This window comes from Marmota flaviventris, chromosome 14 (assembly GCF_047511675.1).
Source record: "Marmota flaviventris isolate mMarFla1 chromosome 14, mMarFla1.hap1, whole genome shotgun sequence".
In the NCBI taxonomy this organism is placed as follows: Eukaryota; Metazoa; Chordata; class Mammalia; order Rodentia; family Sciuridae; genus Marmota; species Marmota flaviventris.
The window spans coordinates 28281468-28307477 of NC_092511.1; the positions used below are offsets into that span (position 1 = coordinate 28281468).

Genomic DNA, 26010 nt, shown 5'->3' on the forward strand with positions numbered 1-26010 from the left:
AAGAAAGAAAATTATTAAATGTATTTTAGGGTGTTGTCATTTTACATTTCCAATTCCTGAGAATTTGGAGCAACTACTCTTTAGAAATTTTAGCTAAGTCCTTAGTAACCTATTACTATAGGTGTCACAAGGTTAAAAAAAAAAAAGATATAAGCTGTAACTAGAGACTATGCCTGTCTTATTTAGTATTTCAAAACAAAAACCATAAACAAACATCTCAGATTCAAAACAGAAAGGAATTCCTGGCAGGGCAGGATGAAACCTGAGCCTGCAGAGAGTCCTGGTCTACAAGAGGTAACTTATTTAGCTTCTTATCCAAAGGCCACTAGCAAAACGGTTCACAGATGTGATAAAAGCAAAGGCATCTCCGTGTGGGAGAGTTGTGACTCCAAAAGACCCTCCAAAATAAGGCAATGTCGCCTTGAGGATGTTCGACCTGAACTAGTCTTGGACTTCATAGCACGTGAGGAATCTTACATGAGAGCTGTGGGCTTCGTGTTCCATCAGAATGTTTATAAATCGTACAAAAGCAGATCTTGAAAGACTTCCCTCCCTTACCCTAGTTGGGAACTTTGGTTTTTCAAAGATATGGGCATTTATAGTCTGTGGGAAAGGATGAAGTTCAGAAAATTGAATCTTTAGAAATCAAAGTAGAAGGTTTTTAAAATGGCTTGAGAAAAGAATGGGTATGCTGGGTGGTTTTCAAAAATCCATGCTCTGGGGGCTGGGATTGTGGCTCAGCGGTAGAGCGCTCCCCTAGCAAGGGCGGGGCCTGGGTTCAATCCTCAGCACCACATAAACAAAAATAAAGATTTTGTGTTGTGTCCGTTAAAAAAAAAAAAAAAAAAATCCATGCTCTTATATTTTAAAGCAAATTTTAGGAAAACTTATTACCACTATCCGTGATGTAAAACTGAAAGACCAAATAAATTCCTGTATTTTAATCAAAAGCATGTTAATGTGTTTGTTTATATCCTAGCTTGTTTCAGAAATGATTTAAGGCTGCTCAGAAAGGGCAGTATCACCAAATTCCTGGATTTATATTGTAGCATGATAAAGGATAGAAAGAATCGCTCCAGCTTCTGGGTCCTCTGACATCCCCTTAATGGCTCAGGGACTTAAATAAAACCCCCTCAACTTCCTCAGGTTCACTCTGCCTTAGTGTGTCAAAAGGGAATGAAATAGTTACCTACCTGCAAGTGGGGAAACTGAATCAGATGACAGATCTCATGACCAGAAGAGCCTTAAGCGATGTTGTCATGACCTAGAAGCGCTAGGTGGGAGTCTGATATTGTGTTTGCAGTTAGGTAAGAAGCGATGGTGGTGTCCACCTGACTGCCAGTGCTGTAAATTGAAAGGCTTAGAGGAAAAGCCTTAGATTTCTGCCATGGTGGTGTTCAATGGGAGGCAGCAGAGCAGCCAACATGGTTAGTGTGAAGTTAGTGACATCAGTCATACTAACGGTGGCTTAATCTGGACCCAAGGTGGACCATACACCTCTCTTCTGTGAGCCAGCCTGCTGCCTTCATTCTTTCTCCATTTTCTCATCTGCCTCATTAATTATTATGGCTATGAGGTAGGTAGGTGACACATGCAAAAGGAGAAGCTTGAACAGACAGGCCAAAACTTGTCCAAATTCACATGCTCATTTCTGCCTCTTGACACTAGGAGAGAGTTGAGTAATTGCTGTTCTTCCTAATACTGCAGGCAGCAGCCAAATTCTCTGCATTCTTTTACCTTTGCTTCTGTTTTCACTTGCCAGGGAGTTTCCTTAAGGAGCAGATTGAATTTAAAGAAACATAACAGTAATAATGCATGAGAGGGGAAAAGGTGGTGGTGGTGGTGGGGGGTGTGTCGCTGGTCAGATGCAACAGAGCTTTGCCACCTTAAATTTGAGGATGAAATGATTCTTCCCTGCAGGAGGACAGGCTGCAGGCTGCACCAGCTGCTTCACCTCTGATTGTAGCTCAACCATCAACCAAATAGCTTTTTGCCTCTATGTAAGAATAACAGATCCTCACTAAATATATTGTCAGGTATAGGCCAACTTTGAAATTTGGAAAGTTGTCTCTTGGAATCTAGAAGCTTCACTCTTCCTTTGCATGTTGTTCGGTGGCAGGGTGGAGAGACAGGTTGGTGATGGTGGCCCTGAACTTGGTATAGTAATGCATATTATTCTAAAGAATGTGGACAGCTTAGCACAGCCTTACCTTATTACCACCAATTATCCTGCTCTGCCTTGTAGATCTTATATTTTTGCCAAGAACAGCCTTCCAGAATGAGGTGCTGGTTAATTCCAGTTGGGCATTTATTCATTAATAAGTATGCTGAATGCTAAATACACCATTTGGGAGTATGTGACATGAGAAAACTCAGCAGCTAGTTCTGATGTAGCTCTCTTCCATGATTCTCACTTTCAGTTCATTTACCTAAGCCCCCCAATCCCTAGCTGTGTGAACTTCTTAAATTCTTAGTTTTCCGATATTTTGTCCCCAAAATTGTTTTTTGTTCCCATCTATAAAACTGTTTAAAGTTTCCTAATAATTGGGTAAACATTTTATATTGTACCGTAGCTTGCTCCATCTTTTCTTTTTTAAGATGATCTGAAAAGTTAAATCCTGTTCCGGATCTTTTAATGTCTCTTCCAGGCGAGATTTCTGGATAGCTATTAGTAGTTTGAAATAGCCATTGAGGGGTGGGTGGTGTTAATTTACTAACCTGAGCTTTTGCCTAAGATAAGTTCTCCTGTATTCTTCTCTGGTATATAAATAGATCTTTCTTTGCTTTTCTTCCTGCTTAGTTTCTGCATATTGGCTGAAGAACCTTGAGAGCCTGAATGCCTGGGTCCCAGCATGTATGTCTGAGAAGCAGCCAGGGAGTGCAGTGTGTCTTTGCTGCAGTGAGAACTCATGCTAGGAAGCCGGTTGGACACCTCTTGCCCATGTCTCTATGCCCTCCCTCTCTGGCAAATCCCTGCCAGGACCCAGCAGAAGCTGGATCTCAAGTGCTCTGAAAGCCTCTGGAAGGATGCTTTCCAGCCGTCTTTCCATTTGCTGTTGCCACGTTCTTCCCAGGTTGGTGGCATGCCACTCTTTAGCTATTGACAAAAGTTGGTGCCAAGTGTCCTATCCTGTGTGAGGACCCATTCCAGTAATTATATCTTGCACCAATAGCAAAAGGATTCTGAGGAGGAGCACTGGCCACCACCTCAGATTTATTCAGTATTGTGGGAAGTGATAATTTGAGCCAGAAAGTGATAAAAGTTCATAAAACAAGGATCTTTACAAGGTCACGGTAGACTTGCTGGCCTAAAAAGATGTGCCTGGGACACTAAAAGTATTTCCCTAGCATCAGCAACTAGGCCCCTGAGTGGAACAGCAACAGTAGTGTCTTTGAGAGAGAAGAAGCTGCCATAATTCCTTCTTTCAATATGTAGTTAACACTTTGCCTTTGGGTGTAGGGTGGTGTGTACGTGTGTTTTCAGTGTCTGAAGGCAAAATACAAAGAATTATTTGTGTTATCGGTGAGTGTGCTGAAAAGAACTCATGGACTTGAAGCAAGGTAAGGATAGGCTGTACTCTGTAGATCAGCAAAGTGAAAATGACTTTGCAATAGAGAATGTACATTTTTTTTGAAATGTATTACATTTGAAAAAAAGCACAGTTCTTATTTAAGTGTTTTGGCTTTGAGACTGCCTAATTAAATGGACTATCTAGGAGTAGGCAAGTAGAACTCAGGAATATTACTGACATTTCATTTCCTGGTGATTGGGACAGAAGTCTTACTGTCTTTATGGAATTGTAGGATGATTTATAGCAGGCTATCTTTAAACATAGGTTTGTTTGCCCTTACGTAGGAATTTTAGATGTGATGGTACAAAAAAAAAAAAGCAGTCATTTAGGGTGAGAAATGAAAGATGTAGGTAGGGAAATTAGCAACATAAAAAGAAGCCAAAGGTTTTTTTTTGTTTGTTTGCTTTGTTCTTTTTCCAAAGACAGTGTTGGGAAAAGGTGAACCTTTAGCAACCAACGTTATTGATTACCTATTCAGGAAATTATATTAGATGCTTTGAAAAGAGAAAGGAAAAAGAAGATACTCTCTGCCAATAGAGGGCTGGAAAACTTGAGGAAGATAAAGTATTTACATGTTTTAATAATATAAAACATGTCCAAAAGAAATACTTAATTGCAGCTGCATTTGGCACTGGAAATAGTCCTTGTATTATATTTTTTATATTGTGTGTGAATATGTAAGCATATGCCCTTCCTTGAGTCAGAAATACTTGGGTAATAATATTTCTTGAGAGAATAGGAAAGTAGAGAAGGTATCAGGAGCTAAAAAGAGAAAAGGCTTAAAGAATGATTATTAGCAAAGGAGGGACAGTAAAGATTTTTTCTTCTTTAAAGGGGTCATATTTCATATGCATAATTATTCTAACTATTTTTAATCTTAGTATAACAAACATTTAACTCTCCATAGGGCCATGGTAATTTGCATGTTATTACTAAAAGCCCACAGGTAAGGGGAAATTAAATTCCTAAATTAAAGATCTGATATTTTGTTCCTAAAGTTTAGGTTTTCCAACCTTATTTCAAGTTTATTTTAGCAAAGAGCCTTGGAGAACTCAGCCTTGGTCAACATATAGCTTTCTTTTTTAATTTTATTTAAAATTTTTTTAAGTTGTAGATGGATATAATACCTTCATTTGATTTATTTATTTTTATGTTTTGCTGAGGATCAAACCCAGTGCCTCACACGTGCTAAGTAAGTGCTCCACCACTAAGCTACAACCCCGGCCCCAACACATAGCTTCTGATACCTAGTGCTACAAAAGGTTTGGTGGTAAGACCAGTCCCTGGGAAATGGGTGGGGTCCTGGCTTTCAGATTCCCTAAAGTTGCCTTCACATCCTTTGAAGTGTTCTCATCCTTCCAGCCTGGTACTCCAGGATGCTATCTCTGTGAAGCCTTCCTGCCCCGCCCACGAGGAGCAGTACCATCTCCCACCCCCAGTGCCCATAAATAGCTCTTTCTCCTTCCCTTGTTACAGTGCTTTTCACACTGTGTTAGAGTTCACATTTCTGTCTTCCTGCCTGATTGTGATCCACTAGAGTGCCAGGATTGTGTGTTATTCTAGAGCCTGGCACAACAGGAAGAACTCAGTATTTGTTGACTAAATCTGGACTCAAGGTCATCCAAGATATTATACAAAAACTTTTTCCATCTGAACTGGTTTGCTTTATGGAGACGGAAACAAGTGGCGCTACCTGTTCACAGTATCCCAATAGGAATACTGTCATTGCAAAAGGAAGCTCAGACTGGTCCATGGTGTCCACCCTCGTTAGTCTGAACATTTTTCTTACCTGATGCATGATCAATTAGTTTCAACTGCATTTTTTTTTTTTTTTTTGCAAATATTGAAAGGTAGTTTTTACTTGTAAGTACTTTTCTTCTTGCCAGTTTGCCATACAGGCGTCATCTTTCATTCACAACCCCTCATCCATGGGTAAGAATTTTCCTGTGGGCAGTTGGTTGTGACCTTCTCCCTATTGCCAGGGATCTGGTGCATTGAGCAGTGTGGTGGTCAGTGGCTTAGAAACAATAATCAGTAAAAAAATTATGAGTTAGCTTACAAACATACCTCAGATGACCGTGTGAATTCTGGATGAGAGTGAAACAGGCTTCCAGCTTCTCAGCGGATCCGGGATGGCATCTTAAACATGTATTTTGACTAATGGGAAGGGAGTTTAGTTTAACAAATGTGAATTGAATGCACAGTCTGAGGGTTAAGTACTGTGAACAGTGCAGCCTACTTAGTATTTCCGGTGATCTCCAAATGTCCTCAGGAATTCAACTGCGCTGCTGCTTTGTGGAAGGAAATCCTAAGGCACCAACGTAAGGGTGGAAGTGTATGACTGTGAGTAATGAAAATGCCTCACAATGGTTTGAACAGGAAGTCCACAGGAATGTAATATAAGGAATTTAGGAAAGCAGAATCCCATTTGGATTTACTCCAGGCCCTATAACTTCAGGGGCTGAGGAATTTTTGATGATTAATGGCTAGAGCCCCAACTTGTTGTATTTAGCAGTGTGGAGTTATTTTTCCTTTATCACTAGTCATGAACTTGGTTGGTTGGTCGGATTTTTTTTTATAAAAGGTCTTAAAGTGATTTACAAATTAAGGCAGAATATGCCATTAGACACCCAAGGACACAAGAGCAAATTAGACCTCTTTCTGGGTGATGCCTTCCGTACTAAGCTAGTCAGCTGCTAAAGAGGAAAGGTTTAACCGAGATGAAGTATCCAGAGTCATAGATGCAGAATTGTCCTGGGTAGAAACTCTGATGATACCTGTGCTGTTTTATCATTTAAGTGAATATGTACTGGGATCCCCATTTCCTAGTGCAGCTTAAATTTTGATGTCTGTGCTGCAACATTTCCTTCAACTGCCCCACAGTTAAGATGCTCGTCTCACCCGTGTTGGGAATTGTTGATGATGTTTGTGTCATCATTGGTGGCTTTCCCGGATACCCACTTTAGATTGTTTTATTGATAACCTGCCGTTGTTACAAAAGGCTTGAGAAGGGGAAGGAGGGGAAGCTGGAATGGATGGCTAAGTAAAGTTATAGAGCTCTGGTGGTTCATGATGCTTAGTTGGCAATGAAAATTGAAGATTTCTCAGCAAGGTGGTTTTTTTCGAAGGTCCACTGAAGAATTTCTTTCTTAAAATGATATTTTTAACTTTGGTGTGGCTTCTTTATTTCTGAAAGTTTAAAAATCAGCTCAGACTCACTCAGGGTGGCTCTGCCCTCCTTTGCTGTTTTCTCTAAGACTTCATCAGCAGAAGGATCTTTTGACTTGATGGCAAATATTGCTCAAATGAGAGAGGTGTGTTTCCCAAACTCGTGATTTCCATGGCTAGTTCAAGGGTGGGTAGGTAAAGGACTCTGGGCTGTTCTTGCTACTGACTTAGCACACTTATCCTCAGACTTCAGCCAAAGAAATGAATGGAGGCCAAGGCCTGGGAAGCACACTTGAAGGAGGGCGTGCCCATCAGACTGTAGCCAAGGTAAACAGTCCTTGTAACTGAAAAATAGACTTCCTGGAAGGAGAGAACCAGAGAAGTGGGTGTGAAGTACAACCAGCAAGTACCATTTTCAGCCACAGAGATAGCTGAATTGCCCTGAGTTCTGAAGAGAACCTCTCACAGCTGTGTGGGGGAAACCAGTTGCTTGTTGTGCCAACAGCTGGAACAGAGATGGTGCTTGGGGGGAAGAGGTCGTGTTTGGGCTAGAAAAGGCACACAGATGGAGCTTTTTGAGGGGGTAGACATGAAGTCAGTGACTTAGCGATAGAGCCCTGCAGGGGAGCCAGTGGACTCACAGAAAGGCAATAGGAAGATGTCCCTGAGTCCCCACGTGTGGAAACCCACATTCTCTGTCACTCTTTCTTAATAGTGGGAAAAACTGTGTCATTACAGTGGACAGCTGTGCATGTATGTTGTAGATAGTGTAATGTGCACATATTCTTATCTGTGCATCTATTTGTGCAGTATGCACACATATCAGAAAGATTCCTCACAGGGTTGGATACTTGTCCTCACAGCCTTTCTGTCCATTCTTCTGTAAATATTGTAGTTTTTTTTTTTTCCCATTCTAGTTAGAGCTGTTACGTTCTATAAATTCCTATAAAAGGAAAAAATCCCCATCTCTGGCTACCATCAATTAACATGTAGAGGTAAATGCATGCAGATTGTCTCCTGAGTGGCATACATGAAGCTATAGGTATCTTGTTCTCTCTTGTGTCTTCTCTTCTACAGTGGCTGCAGTGCTGATCAGATTTGTAGTTGCTAATGTCCTGTCCAGGCCAGTTGTCCAGAAAGATAGACCATCAGAAAAGAAAATTCCTTAGAAAGAAATTCTTTAGAACTTCTCATGCTCAAGGATTCCTGGAACTAAGTTGCATGTGGGAAAGGGCCTTTCCCTCTAAACAGAGACTCAGGCCCCTTTAATGATCACCCAGAAAGATGTTAGCTACGTTGTAGTTTGTTTTTCAAGCATCTTATTTCCCATTATTGGCTCTGAGAGCTGGGGCCAAATATTGGGTCCACTGCCATCTTTTTTTTTTTTTTTCCTTCTTAACTATTATAAAGACAGCGCAATTTTACTAGGAAGTTTGGGAGTAGAGAAGATAGAGAATTATCCAAAATGTTCTTGTTCCAAGCACAAAAAAAAAAAACCCACTTTGACTTTGCTTTTTTTGGTACATATTACTGTCTAATATATCTTCCTGTATATACATACAGTTTTTAAAAGATCATGCATCTTGAATCTTCCTTCTCTCCAGTAAATTATAGCAAATGCATTTTCCTATGTCACTACGTAGTCTCCATTATTATAATTTAAGCTGAGTAATCAAATGTGCGGACAGTGTCTTTCCATTTCCTTTCCTTTCCCTCTTTCCCCTCTGGGCTATATAAAAGCAAGAAGGGAAAAAAAAAAAAAGTCATTCCAGGTGAATTTAATAGAAAACTCCGATGTAGCCCTAATGGAATTTTATTTTCCTGCGTGCCTAGGCTCTCCAAGTGAACGGCTGCAACCGTGCTGTCTCCTTGGACTAAGCAGGGGTAGTTCTCTGCTTGTGTGTCTGATCCTTTGTGTCTAAGCTCAGGCTGTGACTGTGGCTCTTGTTTTGTATTATGTACTTGCTACCCCAAGGACTGCCTTAACTCTGAGAGGATTGAAGTTCTGTAAAGTTAACTAATGATTTGTAGGCTTTATGCAAATAGCCAGCCCACTGGGTAGAGACACTTTAATTGTATTGCTTTTTCTCTTCTGGTAGCCTATTATAGGGTTGGAAATGTTTATTTAGTATGAAAAATGAATATAATTAGCAAGCCCTAAATAAGGACCAGATAGTAACTTCAAGATGAATTTGTAAAACTTTGTACTTTGCATAAACTGTATGTTCTTGTTACCAAGGATTTTTTTTTTTTTGTCTGAGGATTTAAGTTTTCCATTTCTACCACTTTATAAATTAAAACTGGAGACCTAGAAGTCATTCAACAAGGCACATATAAAATGTGGAAAAACTTAGATCATTGTCAGGATTGAGTTTGTTGAATTCCTATCAGAGAAAACAGACTCCCCCCACCCCATATATTATTGACTTCTATAATAATAGTTTTTACAGCTCAGATACTTGTTTCATATTCAAAAAGTATATGGCATCTGTTGTAATATTTCAGATTCATTTCTTCAGTTTTTATTTAAAAATACAAATTCTCCGGCAAACCATACGTACAAACATATGCAAAATGAAATCTCCAAGCTTCAGATATTTTGTATACATTTAAGTGCTTTTGGATTATCAAAAGGGAGATGAACGTTTTGGTTATTTCTTTAGTATTTACTGTTTCAAAATTTAAAATCTTGGAAATATAGTTCATGTATGATATCTACCAGTCAGTATGTTCAGTCCACAAGACACTGAGCAGTTTTGTAGCTGCTGGTTATTCGTTTAACTTTATTAAGCCCTAGTGTACAGCTAAGAGATGCTATGCCCAGTGAGAACCTAACATGTTTTTCTGAAAAACATACTGACTTACAGGAGCACACTTTGTATGAAAAAAAGTAATCTGAAGATGAAGTAACATTACATTTAACAGTTTAACCTTGGATAACTGTGAAATTTTAATTATAACAATAGCTAACACTAGTATGTACAATTTTAGAGAAAAATATTAAAACACAAAGTTTAATTGATATTTATTTTTGGACTGAGGTTCTTGAAAAGGGAGAAGGGTCTTTGGCCCGATATGAGGTCTGTAGCTACTGTTTTAAATCAGTTTATAAAACTATTTAAAGATGGGAATCTATTAATAGATTTTCTCCCAATACTATGCAGTTAATCTTTAATCAGTTGATCTGTATCATCAACCAAACCTGCGAGTGTTCTTAACAATGTGTTTACAAATGTCTGAATCCATTTATTATGAAATCGATTGGTGTCTTCTGTGTTCTGTGGTGGTAGTGAGGTTCTGTGAGCGGTATAGGCAGCTCATGGAGGCGAGTGTTTTAACAGTAGGTGAGTATTAGTTAATATAGTGTTGCTGGACCGTTTCCTCTCTTACAGCCCCTGGAGCTTGGCCAGCACAGACGTGGGGGGAGGAGGAGTTCAGTTTTGAGATCCCTGGGTTTATTTCTGGCTGTTGGGATCTGAGACTGTTGGAGAAAGCATAAATATAGTTTGAAGGAGGTCGGAGGTTCTGGTCAGGGGTAAATGCTGGATGGATTTTTTCTTTTTTTTTTAATGGATGATTTGTTTATAGGTGCTTCATGCTTTTGCCTTTTGGAGTTGGTGCTTCCCAGGGGCCACTCTGTGTCTGGATCTCCTTTGGTGGACATTTCAAAAGTCTCCTCCAGCCATTCTCTTCCTTTTCTTTTTGTTTTTGTGTTCAAATACCCAACTTCCTAACCTGCTATGGGAGTTGATTTTTTTTTTTTTTTTTGGATAATGAGCACCAAGCTCCTTGGAAAAGACGCTTTTGTAAATACTACAAGCACATGGCAATTAAAGGAAGGAGTTGCAGATTCGGGAGTATGTGGCTCAGCCTGCCTGTGTATCACTGTCTCCAGTGCAGAGGGAGAGTGAGGGGTGCAGTTACGGAGCCTTGTCTTTTGTCTCTCTGTGGGTCGGTCACTGGCTTCCCTGCGCAGGGTATGCATTCCTTACCCTTGGTCCACTCCTGTGGTTCAGGGAGGACCATATGCAGCAGTTATCCTTAGGCCTTGCTCCAGATTTTCACGCAGGTGCTCTCTGCTGTCAGGAACTTGGGGACACTGCCCAGCCAGTGACCACAGCTCTCCTCTTCACGGCTTGCTGGTCTTACTTCAGAGGTGGCCCTGGTCTGATTCCTACTCCTGGCCCATTTGCTTGTTCCCCGGTCAGCAAATCAACCTTGTCTGGGGCATTTTACTCACTGTACAGGTAGTACACATTGCTTCCATTGCCTGGGAGTATTAGGGGTACAGTTTTAAGAAACCTGGCCACAGGAAATGATTTCCTCAGGAAAAACCTAGACGACAAATTCATTAATGAAGGCAAAATCGTGTCCCGTTGGGAGTTCAGTCTCCAACATTAGTTCACAGCCCATCCTAGCCACTTGCCTGGTGCATGGTGCTTACCCTGGCCAGACTCCTCAGCTCTGTTCAGTTTTCATTAAAATGAGGATAATGGTGGTATCTTCTCATTTGGACAGTTGTGAGAAATAATTTAATTGATTCATGTTAAGGATTAGAGGCTTGTATTTTTGTGCGTAGTGAACATTTCAGTAAATGTTAGTTACCATTGTATCTTTGTACCTCAGCATGGAGCACTGTGGTTTATACATAATAGGTGCTTGTTAAACAGTTTGTTCAGTCTAATATCCAGAAGGTGCCATCTGATTGTTTTTGCTTGTGTGCAAAATGCAAGCACTTTTATTTCAGTCCCAGTAAGAGTGCATGCAGTCTGCTCACAGGGAGAACAGCTCATGGTGGTAATGTACAGATTTTTCTCAACAGAACGTTGAGCCACTTTCTTAGGAAGGGTGGTATGTCCACAAAAGAGGAGGCTCCAAATTCTAGTTACTTTCTGATGATTTGCTACACAGAAAGCATATTTTCTCACTAGTGTTTGGGTCTTAGTAAATAAAAGGAATGCTCTGTTGTTGAATCGTTGCTGGATAGGAAAGAGGTGATAATTGGTCAGGAATTCTATTTAAAGTAATAAAAGCAGTTGCTTCGAGTGAGATGAATTCATATCATACTGTCTTTTTGTAGGATTATATTAATTATCTTACCCACCAGCTTAGTCAGTCTTTGCCCTCAAAGTTTATTCCTAGAGATTTATTAAAAGCAATGATTGGTTTCAAAAAGGGGAAAGATAGACATTTACTTGAAGTGTAGTTGTTGAATTTTCACCTCTCAAGGATGTTTTCCAGACTACCTTCTGAGAGGCAAAATCTCTCAGTGATGCTTTTTATGACTTCGACTAACACATGAATGGCAGCCCAAGATGGCCTTCCCTGAGCTTACCCCCTCTCCCCAGTGCTGTCTCCCTCTTCTTCCCTCCCAAAGTCCTTTTCATTCGTCCTCCTGTTCTTCTGTGCCAGAGGACTTGGCTTTCTTGGGAAGGAGTAGATCAATGATGTCTACTTGTCCACCCATTTGTTCTATAGCATGGCTTCAGACTCCTCAGTTCTCCCCAGCTTCTCTTTTTTGGGTTTCAGTGGAGTGGAACTCTGTATGGGGAATTCATCCCTGAGCACCATGTTGTGTTGCTCCCAGCTGCTTATCTTGGGACCAGGTGGGGTCAGAGTTGTTAGTGCCCACGCAGAGGGAGGCCTTAATAGGATGCCCATCCTGGAACCTAATTTCATAAGCCTTGGGGCTTACAATCAGGAGGAGCTGGAGGCTGCTCCAGAGGCCACGCCTGGGGATTTGAACTCTGACTTTTCAGAGTTAAAACAGTGGACACACGGATAAAAAGAAAGACACCAGGAAAACCCAGGAGATGTAAATCTGAGAGGCAAAGAAATCCACTAATCTAAGAAGAGAATCTAGTTTGGGGAAGTTAAGGAAATTTGGGTGTCTTCTGGATGTAAGTGATATTCTGTTTGTTAGTCACAACGATCCAATCCCAAGCTTTGAAAATGACCGAGGAGAGAGGGCTGTTGACACACAAGGAATCAGAATCATGGACTTGGAAGCTTCCTTAGAAATGTATCTCTGCCAGCCTGCTCACTTTACAGATTAAAAAACTCAGACCCTTACAAGTCCATCCTGTTCCTAAGATTTCTACCACATCTGCAGTGATGGCCTCGTCTTCCTTCCCCACCCAAAAAGGTGAGGAGCTTCCTCTTGCCCACTCTGGAAGGAATTCCTGGGGTCCTGTTGCCCTCCATGCCCCCATGACTTTGTCCCAGAATGTAGAGCACACTTGGCCAGATCAGCCTCTGCTGAACTTTTCCCTCCCTGCTTCTCTGCTCCACCCCCCCCCCCCGCCCCCCCCCCCCTTACAGGATCTGGAGCCCTCCCTGGAGTGGTGTGAAGCCACTGGAATGTGGCACTCTGACCCCTGGCAGTTGAGTGTCCTGGATGGACCTGGCCTGGGAAACAGGAAAGACTCTTGAGAGGGAAGGCGCTCCCCGTGGCCTTGGGGTGGGATGGAGGGAAAGGAAATGCTGGGCAGTGTGACCCCTCACGTGGCCGCAGGCTCCCACACAGCCCGTGCTGGACTTGCAGGTAGGAACAAGCAGATTCTTCAGGCCAGTCCCTTGGCTGGGTAGAGCAGGGCTCGGGCAGGTGAGCTGCTCCAGCAGTTGGGGTGAGAAGGAGAAGAGGCGAAGAAAGTAGGCACAGACAAGAATCCTGAGGAAATTCTCAGAGGAGATGATGAAGAGGGTGGATGGGGAGAAGGCGTGTCCAGGGACTGTATGGCTTAGCAACCAAATATGTTAGAAGGACCTCTAAAAGAAACTTCACCCCATTTTTATTTTAGAGTAGAGCAGACCTCATTTGAAGACCTGTGTCTTTAACATGCTCAGTCTTGGCAAATAGAGTATTAGGTTAATGAAGGGCATAGATGCACATTCCAGTGTGAAGTCATTTGTTACTTACCTGTCCTTTTCAGTTGTCTGTTACTGATGGATGCCCCTGGGGCACAGTGGGGGTCATTTACCTCCCTCAGAGAGGTATTTAGGACATGTTCCATGGTGATGTCACTGCCATCAGCTTTTTGCCCCTCTTCAGGACAGGGAAGCATGGGTCTTTCACTTCCTCCCAGTTGAAGTCTCTTGTTGAACCAGGATGCTGAGCCAGGACTGGAACCCACCTTATGCAGACTCCTCTGGAACCCTGATCAGATCATACTGTTGCCAGACTGCAGGCAAAGTTTGCCAGGATGGTATACCAGGTTTTTGTTAGCAATATTTAAAATTGAATTCCATGCATTTGAAAAAGGAGTAGAAATAATAAGTAGATTCTACTTCTGAAACACCCAATGAAGATAAGGGACATCCTAACTGCTGCCGTACCTGAAGGGATTATGCTTCCTGAACTGAAGCTGGATCCTCTTCACACTGAGAAAATGAGCTCTTTTATATACATTTTCTTTTTAAAGCATATGAGTTATTCTGTATATTTGTATGTTTTTATATGCATGTTCTCTAATCTGAAACATGGAAAATATAAACTTTCTTTGTAACTACTGTTTTAAAATAGAAAGTTACCTTCTAATCCCCAGAAGGTTTAAGTTACTATAGTTTTTTTCTCAAACATTCTGAAAAGACAACTAAATGTGAATGGGTAAGTAGTGAAGAAATTAAATAAACTTGACTCTTAGACACCTACAGAAGGATTTTAAAGTGCTGCTCTTCTTTTCATGTGCCATTATTAACAGAGACTGTTACCTTCTAGAATAGTTCTCTGCTCAGATTCACGGTTCCCTGCTCCATTCTGCAAGTGGGTATTGTGGTATGTGCAGTCTTCCCAGTTTAGCATGGAGTGGAGACAGAAATGAAGAAGGCAACTTTGGCCCCAGTAAACTCAGGATCTGGCTGTAAACAGCTGCAGGCTTAACATAGTGAAGGGTTGTGAGTAAGTATGCTGGAAAGTGAGAGAAATGGATGGGAGAAAATAAAATAAACTTCTTTGGAAAAAAAAAAAAACATTTAAGCTGGGTAGGATAGCGGCAGCTTTCTAGGTGGAGAGGAGGAGGAGTATTCCTAAGCAGAAGAAATGATGTTGACAAAGGCTCATTAAGTGAACTCACTGGTACTCAGGAATTGATTTCTGGAGGACCTACTGTGTACTGAGTCCTGTTCCAGGTGCAGAAGATTGAACAATGAATCTCCGCCAACCTAGAGTTTTCTGGTACAGAGAACAAACCAAGTTATTAAAGCATACCACATGCCAAAGGAGATCAGTGTTAGGGAGGAAAATAAACAGAGAAAGGGGCAGGGATTATAGTGGTCAGGGAAGTCTCTTTGTGAAATTGAAGCTGATCCTAGTCGTGAAGGAGTGAAAGTGTGAACCCTCCACACACCTGGGGGAGGAAACATAAGTGCCAAGACCCTGAGGCTGCTGTGGCCTGGGAAGACAAGAGGTGCTGGCTACACAGTGGAAAACAACTGGAGGTCAGCTGGGGCTGGGCTCGGGCCACTTTTACCAGTGTGAGAAGTTGGACTGGACTCCATAGGCAGGAGAGAGCCAGCATAGGGTTTTAGGTTTGGTTTGTGCTGTCATCACTGAGATCCTCAAACTAAGTACCCATTGACTTGGAGCTGGGTCCGTTTGGTTTAGAGGTACAGTACTACACAAAGGAAATTCCAATTTTGTGAGAAATGTGTAAATACATTTTCAAGCATGTTTTTAAGATTTAAAAAAAATTTCTGTATTGTTATATTTATTTGTATGGTTTATTTCACATGCATTTGGGGGGTTAAATTAATGCTGTGTGAATCATGGTTCAACCAAATTACTAATGTTCTTTTCTTGACATACCCTTGGGCGTGAATCCTGCTTTTCATTGTCCCCTAATTTACATTTGCTGCTTTCTGGAGAATTGCGGATGAATTTCAGGGACTTGATGCCTTTCAAGTTAGGGTATCAGGCAGGCTCTGTGTTGCTGAGTTTTCTTAATAGGCTAAAGTTGTTTCTCTGGTTCTCCTTTGAGATTTATAAGACTGTAGCCTTCATTAACAGATTATAGCAGAGTGAATTTTAATGGTGTTTTAAGAATAAAGTTCTAGACACATACATCAAACTTTCAATTATTATGAAAATGGGTAACAGGAAATTGTATGCTGTGCACAAAAACAGTATTTGTTGAATATTATTAGCAAATTGTGCTTTGTTGGCAGGACTAGGTAGGAGGAGATTCCTTGAGTATGTAGGCACACATGAGATCAGAGATAAACTTGCTTCATATACACACAAAAGTTTTTTAAATCAGAGGTTTGGGGTTTTTTGTGTGTGTTTTGTTGTATTATTTTGCAATACTGGATTTGAACTCAGGCCTCAGTGTTAGACATGTGCTTACCACTGAGCTCTGCTCCTAGCTTCAAAGATTTAGGTTTTAGGTAAGATATTTTGGGAGGGTATTTCTTTGTAGAGCAGTAGTAAGGATCAGTTAGAGATATAATTGTTGGAATATTACTCTTTCACTTACTATCTTCCACTTGGTTTATTTTGAAGAATTTAGATAAATTATTAAGGTAAAGTTCACAGCAGTGTTCAAGTCGATTTGTAAAAACATTCCTTACAAAACAATTGCTAACTGATTTCACAAAGTTATTATCCTGAAAAGATTCCTTCATGCTACTTACAGATCATTACGCCATTTAAAAATCATTATTTGCTCCTCAGGAGTCTGGCTGTATATGAAGGCATTGTTTGCCTTAACAAAGAAATCCTTGTTTTCCTGGAGGATAGAAGAGTTGAGATCATGTTTATATTGTTCGGTTTTCTGTTCTTCGGGTGGTTCCAAAGGTGAGCCTGCAGCTTCATTTCTTGGCTGCGGGATCTGTCTGCCTGTCCCCACAGTTTGGGGACCATCCACAGTGGGCCTGGAGGCCATGTTCCCTGGAGATGGACTTGGCCAGAGTGAACGTCAGTGGTGTCCCTGCCCCTCTTTGTCCCGATGCTCAGGTCTTGTGCATTCACTGGAACTTGGAATTTTGCCCAGCCCTTGGCCGCCTCACTTCCCACTTCCTCGCATTGCCTGCCTGATGATAGCGCTGTGGAATTCAGCCCTGCCTCGCGCTCAGCTCCTGTCCTTAACCAAGCTGTTTAACCCCTGGGAAGCACTTACTCCACTCTCTGGCACCTGGCAGGTGCTCACTGAGTGCTAGCTGTTACCAGAAGCTTTGTCTCTGGGGTGCAGTGTGCTTCATTAATCCTTGCTAACTGCTCAGTTGCAATGATGAAAAATTTACATCTTTCAAAGTGCGTATGTTCAGAGCACTGTATTTGTTTTGTTGTTCTTGTTGTTTGAATTTCTAATCACATTTCTTTTCATTGTAATGGTTTAAACTTTTGGATGAGTGCAATCCCCATACCTATTCTGCTGGTTTGCTCTTGGTTAGTTGACTAACAGATTTTAGGTCAGAGCATACATTAATATTTATAAAATGTTACTGTGCATTATTCATGTCCTCAAGTACCTTTCTGGCAAGAAGTATTAACTTGTGTCATATTGTCTCATGTCGTGACATACAGAAGTGGCAGAAAGGAAGATAGGAGAGTTTGTCATTTAAGTTAGTATTTGTCTGACATGGTGAGGCATATTATATTCATTCACTCACTTAGAATGTCATAAGTATTGATATGTGCAAGGGTTGGTACAATGTAATGTTAAAGTTAAAAGAAACTTGAGTTCGTATTAATATTTTACAAGTAGGAAGACTGAGATCCAAAGATAGTCCTCAGTTATTTCTAAATAATCAATGTCCGCCCCCCCAATCACTAAACTTACTTTCCAGAAAAGGTTTGGCCTTTAAAGATTCATATTGCTTTGCTTAAATTCAAGCCCTTTTGTCTTCCTCCCGGTCCCTGTTCATTCCTCATGTAGACTTTTATTTTGTTAAGGTATTACTTACTGAGCCTTACAATGGCTCAATGATGAAGAGTAAAACTATATTCTTATTGTTAAAGAAGTCACTTTCTGGTAGAGGAAATTTGATGAGCAATTTCATTATACTGCTGTAAGTGAAAAAATTTGAATATATAATAGAAGTCCTACAGAGGAAATAATATGTAATTCAGTCCCTGTAGGGTGGATGATATCCCACAGAAATATAAAAGACCGAGGAGAGGTTTTCAAAGCAGATGATAAGAAGAAGCTTTGTAGGCAGGAGAACAGCTCATGGAAAGCCACGGAGTCATGCAACAACATGGGTGGCATAGGGAACACAGGTCACCTAGTGTTGTTGGAGAAAGGAGGATATGTGATATGGAAGACAAGAGGTGGAAGAAGTGGGTTGTGATCATCTAAACAGACTTCATGTTCTGTGCCATGGATATTGGGCTTTATTTTGTAGACATTGCTTTGAAACTATGTTCTTCAGAAGTTTGATGGGGCTGTTCTCTTAACACACTTTGCTGGTGTTATGTACATTATAACCTGTCTGTAGGAAGATCCAACACTGGGGACCAGGTATAGAAGGGGTAGCTAAAGATGGCTCTTAGAGCATCTTAAACAAGAGATGAAATAGAACACAACTAGAAGCTTCTCCAAGATCATTTTCCCCTCAACCAAGATTTGTTAATTTTTAAGCAGCATTTGGTAACTGAGATTCTTCAAGGCTGGATTGACATGGAGTTACGTGATTTAACAAATAAGTACAGAGACAGCTACATTGCTTAACAGTGGAATGAATGTGTCTGGATGTGTCTGACCAGTCCAGCACTGCACGGATGTGGGTCAGGGGAGGAGACTCAAGGTTTTCCTTTAAAAATATGGGGATCTAATATCAAAGCAGATGATATGAAAGAAAGGTTGAGTTCTGTGGCAGAGTACAATCAAACTAGTTATAGCTGGAAAAAACTTTAATGGGGATTCAGATATCTGTTTTGAATGCTTAAAAAAAATCAGAAATGTAGCCATTTAATGACTAACTTTGAGTAACTTTCTGGTAAAACTATTATCCAGAAACTGATTGAAAAACATATTTATAAATATCAAAATAAACCAGATGATTTAGTGCACTCTCTGAAACTGTTGATCACAAGCCATTCATGAGGCCACTTAATCTTTTTGAAGAACTAATTTTTTTGTTTTATTAACCACTTTTGTGGTCTTTATTATTTCTTTCCTTCTTGTTTCTTTGGACTTCCTCTGTTGCTCTAATTCCTTCAGTTGAATACTTAGCTAAATCATTTCTTTACCTTTCTTATGTGCCCTGGAGTTGCCCGTTAAACATTGTCTTGGTTGGGTCCCCTCAGCATTGACATGTGGTGCTTCCATTGTTCTTCATTTTAAGTATTTGGTAAATTTGCCTAGAAATTACCCTCATTTAAAAAATAAAAAAGTCTTTCATAGATATGTCCAAATATATACAGTAGTGGAGATAATTGTATAATAACAGAGTGTTTCAACAGTTGTCAATTCATGGCCAGTCCTATTTTATTAAATCAGAATTTTTTGAGGCCTTAGCTCATGAATTTTCTAAGACCAGAGGTGCTAGGAAGGTCATTGAAAGTGACCATTATATCAAAACCACTCCTGGCTTGTCTTACCTATATGCATAGTAATTTGGATTTTCAAAACTTTTGATATAGTGTAATAATGGGAAAGTATTTTAAATTTAAATTATGACTGTCATAAATATATGATTCTCTGTGACTACCCTCAATAAATTGTTAGCATTGTTCAATTTCAACAAAGATGGCAGAATCAAAGAGACATGAAATCTACGATGACCTCATGAATTATCCTTTCCTTCTACTTTTTAGTTAAAAAATTATAGCATAGAGAGCTACATGTCTTGTTCAGGGTCTTCTAGGGCCAGATTGTGGTCTCCAGGCCAAGGCCCTGTCTGTTACACACCCCACCTCTGGATTGTCTATTTGTTTGTAATGCGGTTTAAGAGAGTTCCTGGTGTAGGCAGAATGTAAAGGAGGAGGATAGCATGTTCAATCTCTCCTGTTCTCTTTTCTGATTTCATGAAATCCTTACTTGTAGAGACTTAGGTTATCTTCTTTTAAATGCCTTCTCCTTGTTCCCCACTAGCTTCCTGCTGTCAGAAAGGAAATTATCCTTACCTTAACCTTTTCCTCTATTTCAGAAGTCTTAGGAACATTTTATTAATATATTTGGTGTGATTTTGATTAGAATAGTGGAACTTTATACTGTAAACCCCTTTGCTGGCATCCTGAGGCCTTAGCACCTTGCTCAGGTTTTGATGCATAATAGGTAACAATATGTGTTTGAGGAGCACATGATTGAAAGAAATAATGAATGAATGATTTGCATTCTATAGTGCATTTCTGGTCCTCCTGTTACTTGTATTATTAAGGTGTCTGATGAAAACTACAGATATGGAACACGTGCTTACCATTAATAAACATTGTGTTGTAAACTGATTTAGTAAATTGGGCCAGTACTGCTTGTTTTTCGGTGAATTCCTCACTGAGACATAGTACAGATAGATATTCCTGTCATTTGTTTTATATTTAGAAGTTTGCATTCATTTAAGTCTTCAACAAATATTTGTGTGCATTTTAGCATTTCCGTTGTTTTAGAGATTCTAGCTTTGTCCACTTTGGTATACAGTGTCATATACCTAACATGGTTTTACTTTGTAGAAATGCCTGTAAAACAGATTTTTTGGAACTTAAGTCATTTCTACTGATAACCATAAATTTGCCCTTCCTGCTTTGTGCTGATTACAGTACAAGGAAGAGAGGAAGAGGGAAGAACCAGCTTTGGAACATCAGCCTTAAGCCCGAAGCAGGGAGAATGAAAGCTCACTGCATTAGAGTCCTCCTGGAGCAGAACTGAACGCCCGATAACAGCCAGCTGGGAGCCGGGGGAGTTAAGAGCAGCAATTTTACATTACACTGGAGTTTCTAGGCTGGCATGGAAAGAGATACCAGTATTAGCTATTTGCATCTTACTGTAGCCACAGGGATATGTGAACAGCTGAAGAATTAATTTGATATATATTCCCAGAAGCCTCTCCGCTGCCAACAGAATTCCATTACTGTGAGCTTCTGAGTGTGTACCGTGAATTTGTTTCTTGCTTTTTAATATCTGCTCTAGCATATTTCTGGTAAGTGGATTGCTACATAATGGGGTGCAGCTATCTCTTGGTTTGGAGTAAACTCCATTAACCTAAGCAGGTACAAGGTAGAAAAGGTAAGGCTATGAGTGTACAAATGCCTTCCACCTTGAGAAAGGCAGAAATTTTAGATTAACACATAGTCCTCTGTCCCGTAAGTACAGTTGTAGCTGAAACATTTTATTTCATGTTGGTAGTAATTCAGACTTGAGCAACGTGATGGAAAGATATTTTGATGGGCAAAGAGGTTGACTCCAGGAGCAGTCAGGCTTGAATGTGCACAGCTGGACCCTCCAGCTCCTGGCATGGTGTGTGTGGTGGAGGAGGCGCCCCAGAGCTGCTTTCACATCCTTCTCAGTCCCCCCTTTCCTGCCCTCAGGATGGAAAATTTTTTCCTACTAGCCTTTGCATTAAAATCTTCCATATCAATTGTTGGAGGAAGGAACTTCAGGCATCTGCTTTGTGTAACAGAAAGACTTATTCCAGGGCAAGACTGGATGTGGCTGTTGGAAGGACAGTGATTTTACTTTGGCATCAAATGTTTGCTCTTGAACAAGGAAAAAACTCACATTCTGCAAAATCATTCATTATACTAAAAATAAGAGCTGTTGGAAATAGCGGTTAGAGGAGGCCACTTAAAACCTGTGGAACTATGTACCTGGAGGATAAATGTAAACCATAAGAACCCAAGTAAAAATACTGACACAGGCAAGCCACCCCGGATTTTGCACCTGTGTCCCTGCCAACCCATCCTTTCCAGCTGCACATACTCCAGAGCTCATTCTGCTTACTCTCAGAGCACGGGTCCTTGAAGTCAGTTACTCTTAATGGAGACCCGTTTCTTAATAATTATACACAAGATCCAGGAGTCATTTTTTCCTCCTGTTTTTTTTTTTTAAATGTCTGTAGCTTTTTCGTTTGTATGTGCAAGCTCCTTAGATAGTTAATTGTGGAAATTTCAGCCACTAGAGCTGTCATTTTTGTACTAAAAAAAAGGAATTTGAATAAAATTACCAGCCTCAGGTCTTCATATATTTTAAGATTTTTCCTTTCATCGTGGAGGGGAGGGGAAACTCCTTTGGATTTTTTTCGTAACATTGTTCTGGGAAATGCCACGTAGAAACTAGTGCAACTTTTGCTTTATGTATTGACACCATTTTTCTATTAACCAACTGTATATTAGCTAAGTCACCTTACAGAAACGTGCATTTTTAAGGTTCAGTGAGAACAGGTATCCTTTGCTGTTCCTCAGACCTGGATCCTGTGCTCTGGTGGCTAATGTGTAATAGCAGGGTTATGATCATGCTCTTTAGAACAGCATTCTCAAATTGTGGGCTGCCACCCCCTGGGGAACCCCGGCGCCTTTTCAGATGGTACATGAGATCAAGCTATGTCCATTATAATATTTAGCTGTCCATATTCTGTCCTCTTGATGCCAGCAGTGTAAAAATGTGGTACATAAAACTGTTGGCATCAGTCTGAATAATTGAGGCCGTGGCACCAAACTGTACTTTGTGTCCTCATATTTGCCACCATGCACTGTGATAATAATAAGTAGTAATTTTTTTAAAAGTCAGTTTCCCCTAAGGATACCCTTGATTGAATACAGTACAAGTTATTAATCTCATTAAATTTCAGCCTTTGATTGCATTACTGATGTTTTGTGGGATGAAGTGGGTATTCATGAAGTAATTCTGCCACACCCTGAGCCACAGTGGTTGTGCCAAGGAAGGGCATTGTATTGCCAGTGGCCTTCTGAGTGGAGATTTGGTTTAGCAGTTAGATATGTGTCTTTGTTCTAATACTCACATATGTGGACAAATTAAATGTATGAATTTGAATTCATACCTGAAATTATTCGATTTTTCCTTTTCTGTATACTTAGAGAAGATAATTTATTTATTGTCCTGATTTGTTACTGTGACAAACTTTAAAATACATTTACAGAGGTACCTCAGTTATTTTCACCTTTCAGTCTAGGAGGCTACGTTCTGTCACGTGTGGAGCATAAGGGGAAAAACCCATTTGTTCTAAATAAAGAGCAACACCTCTGTTTTTTAACCCTTTTCTTTTCCCTGACAAGTCCAGAGGGGAATCAGGAACTAAATTGGAGAAGCAGAACTAGGATTCTTTGCTGTATAGCAATTTCAAAACAGAGAATTTGCCAAGTACTGTCCAGCACAACAAGTTGAGCATCCCTGATCTGAAATCTGAAATGTTCTGAAATCGGAAATGTATAATATAAAGTCTACTGAAATATTTCAGAGTCTGAGAAGCTCCTAAATTTGAAACACTTTTAATCCCAAGCATTTAGATAAGGGATCCTCAACTTGTATTTGGCTCAGATTCACTCAGATTTCATTTAGTCTGTGATTGAATCAAATTTCATTATACTTTTGCTCCCAAACCCCGTGGATTTTCAGTTAAACTATTTTAAAGTATAATGTTCTGTGTAATAGAAAACTATAAAAACATTTGTCTCAGAAGTATATTGTATTTGATCCCATAAAACAGTTGCTGTGAAGGGAGCTATTTGTCAAAAAGAAAAAAGTATTGATTAGGTGGGGGCAGGGGATTGAAAGATTTCCTCTCAAAAAACAAAAAAAAAGTGTTTTAGGCTTTGTGACTTCCAAATCAGTGATGCTTCCTTTCCAGGAAGACCTGTGATGTTTCTGAGTCAGACTCACCTGTGCTTCTTCGGGTGCAGCCTTGCTGCTGCCAGAGAGTTGTTGCTGAGAAAAAGCAAACGGATGGAGCCAGAGATGATCAAGGGCAGTTGTCGTTTAGTTCTGATTCCACATTCAGTGGAAGTGGTCTTCCTACAGCAAGGCAAGGAAATGCATCTGGCAGTGAAAACAGTTTGGCTCTGAGAGGGGCTTCTTGGAAGGACTCTTGATGCCAATCCTGTGATAAGAGGTTGCAGTCTTAGAGCTGAGCTGGGAGGGAGGCTAATGACAGATCGTGCTTAGTGAAAAATGCACCAGCGTGTCTAAGCATTTCTTTAAAATGTGTGTCTCATACAATGCTTTGATATTAACAGTTAAATATAGTAAACACACACATATGTGTATGTATGTGTGTATGTATGTATTTACTGTTTTCCCAAAGTTTGGATAAGACCCCAGCTCTTGCCTCTGAGAACTCTGTCTATTGGGGAAATTTGACTTAAATAAAACCACTGCAGGAGGGAGTGAGAGGCTGGAATAGCTCATTCACTTGAGCCAGTTGAAGATGACTTTTCAGAGAGGTAGCAGTTGAACTGGGTCTTGGAGGTTGAATAGAAGTCATGAGAGAAAGAAGGGAAGGAGGTGTTGTGGGTAGATGAACTGCATGAACAAAGCTTGGAGGCAGTTTCTGTGGTTTGTAGAGGGAACTTCAGTGTGCTTAGAACATTGGGCTGTGGGGGAGATGGATCGGAGAGGAGTCTGTAGAAACAGGTGCATGTCAGTCCTGAAGAGCTTTGTATTCAACAATAAAAAGTTTGGACTTTTTCTTCTTGGCAAGAAAGAAACATTTTGTTTATGGAGGAAGACGATTCTGGTAACTGTGAGAAATGAGGTGGAGAGACAGGAAAATAGTGGCAGGGAGACAGGTTATAGAATTTTGTGGTAGCCCAAGAGGGTGATGTCTGCAGGGAGTTCCAATTTTAGTGGAGGGAAGGGGTTTTCACTGTGGAAACATTTCTTGGTAGATGTATGCAATATCTCACTGATATTGCATATATTTACCAAAATGCTAATAAGGGTTTTCTCTCAGGAATATGAAGTCTTTCAGTGGCTCAAATGTTACTTGAACTTCCGAGTTTAAAGGATTTTTGAATTACAGATGGACATATGCAGTCACAGAAGGTCCTTCATGGAACATTTCACTGAACTGTGTCAGGACAGTGGTACTAATAGCGTGTCGGCAGGTAGACACAGAGATAAGATATCATTTAGACGCACCATTTTGTTGTAACTGAAGACAAAAAAATCACCATTTCCACATTGAATTTGTAACTAGTTTTCCTTTTGGAGTACTTGAGCAGTTGCACTGCCACCTTGAAGATAAAAAGTTCCTTCCTGTAAATATTATATGCATTATGTGCTTCTAAGGACCAGATGCAGACTAAAGGAGGAAAACATTTTAAAACATATCATTTGTGTGTCTGTTTAAACTCTGAAGCCAAAAGATAATCATTTTACTGATAGCTGAGGCTTTGATCACATTAAGTGATCTCCTGAAATCAAAACACAGGAGATTTTCTCCTTTCTTTTCTTCAGAGAATCACCCTGAAGCTCTTTATATCGTAAATGATGTTCTTCTAAAGACATCTTGGCAATAAAATTATTTCACTGAGGGAGTTTTGCCTAGTTTGTGCATAGAGCAATGACACCAGAAGGACATGTATGTCCAGTAAAAGCCATAGCTATTTGTTTATGCTCTCTTCTGTGAAAACACATTCCTTGTTTTTCTTCTTTTTCCCCTAGTGCTGAGGATTGAACCCAGGGTTTTGTACATGATAGGCAAGTGCTTTCCCACTGAGCCACACCCCCAGCCCAATACACATTCTTAGGATGGCATTTATTCTTGCCTTAGTGTGTGCAACAGGTTTCTCAAACTCAAGCACTTTTTAAAATTCTCTTCAGATATGGTTATCAGAAACATGTTTACTATTCAACAGTCAGTCCTCAGTTCAGGTGTGATAAAGTATCTTTTAAAGATAATGTTAAGAGGGAGAAAAACCCATGTAATTTCCCAGAGACCCATAGAGAAATAGTCTGGTTTCCTGCAAGAGTTACTTTAACTACCAGGAATCAAGCCTGACTATGGTTTTGTCATGGTAGTTGGATTCTTCTGAGCTGGGTCCAGCAAAGCTTGTTTTAAAGATCTTTTGTATTTATTAACATCTATTCTATTCTGTGATCCTCACCCAGATTGGTCTCAGCTTTAGAATGAGAAGACCTCAGTCTCTTATTAGGCCTTAGCTCATAGTGTTGGGGGTATTGCTGGCTTCAGCTCTGGGCAGTATTGGACACTAACAGTCAATTCCAAAGCGCAGAGGAGCAGGATCTCCTCCATTGTATCTCATTCTTGACTCTTAATGGTATCTGATTTTTTTTTTAATGTTCATTAGTGCCTTAATGTATTAAGTTGAAGAACTGTCTCAAACCTAAGGCTGGTGTCTACTGATGGAGAAAAAAATGTA

The 26010-nt window shown here is 40.3% G+C and overlaps 1 protein-coding gene across 6 annotated transcripts in view; it reads left to right on the forward strand.

The window, feature by feature from the left end:
• The window catches only part of Crim1 (cysteine rich transmembrane BMP regulator 1), a 179810-nt gene that overhangs the window by 9697 nt on the left and 144103 nt on the right, over positions 1-26010 (forward strand). The window lies entirely within an intron of this gene.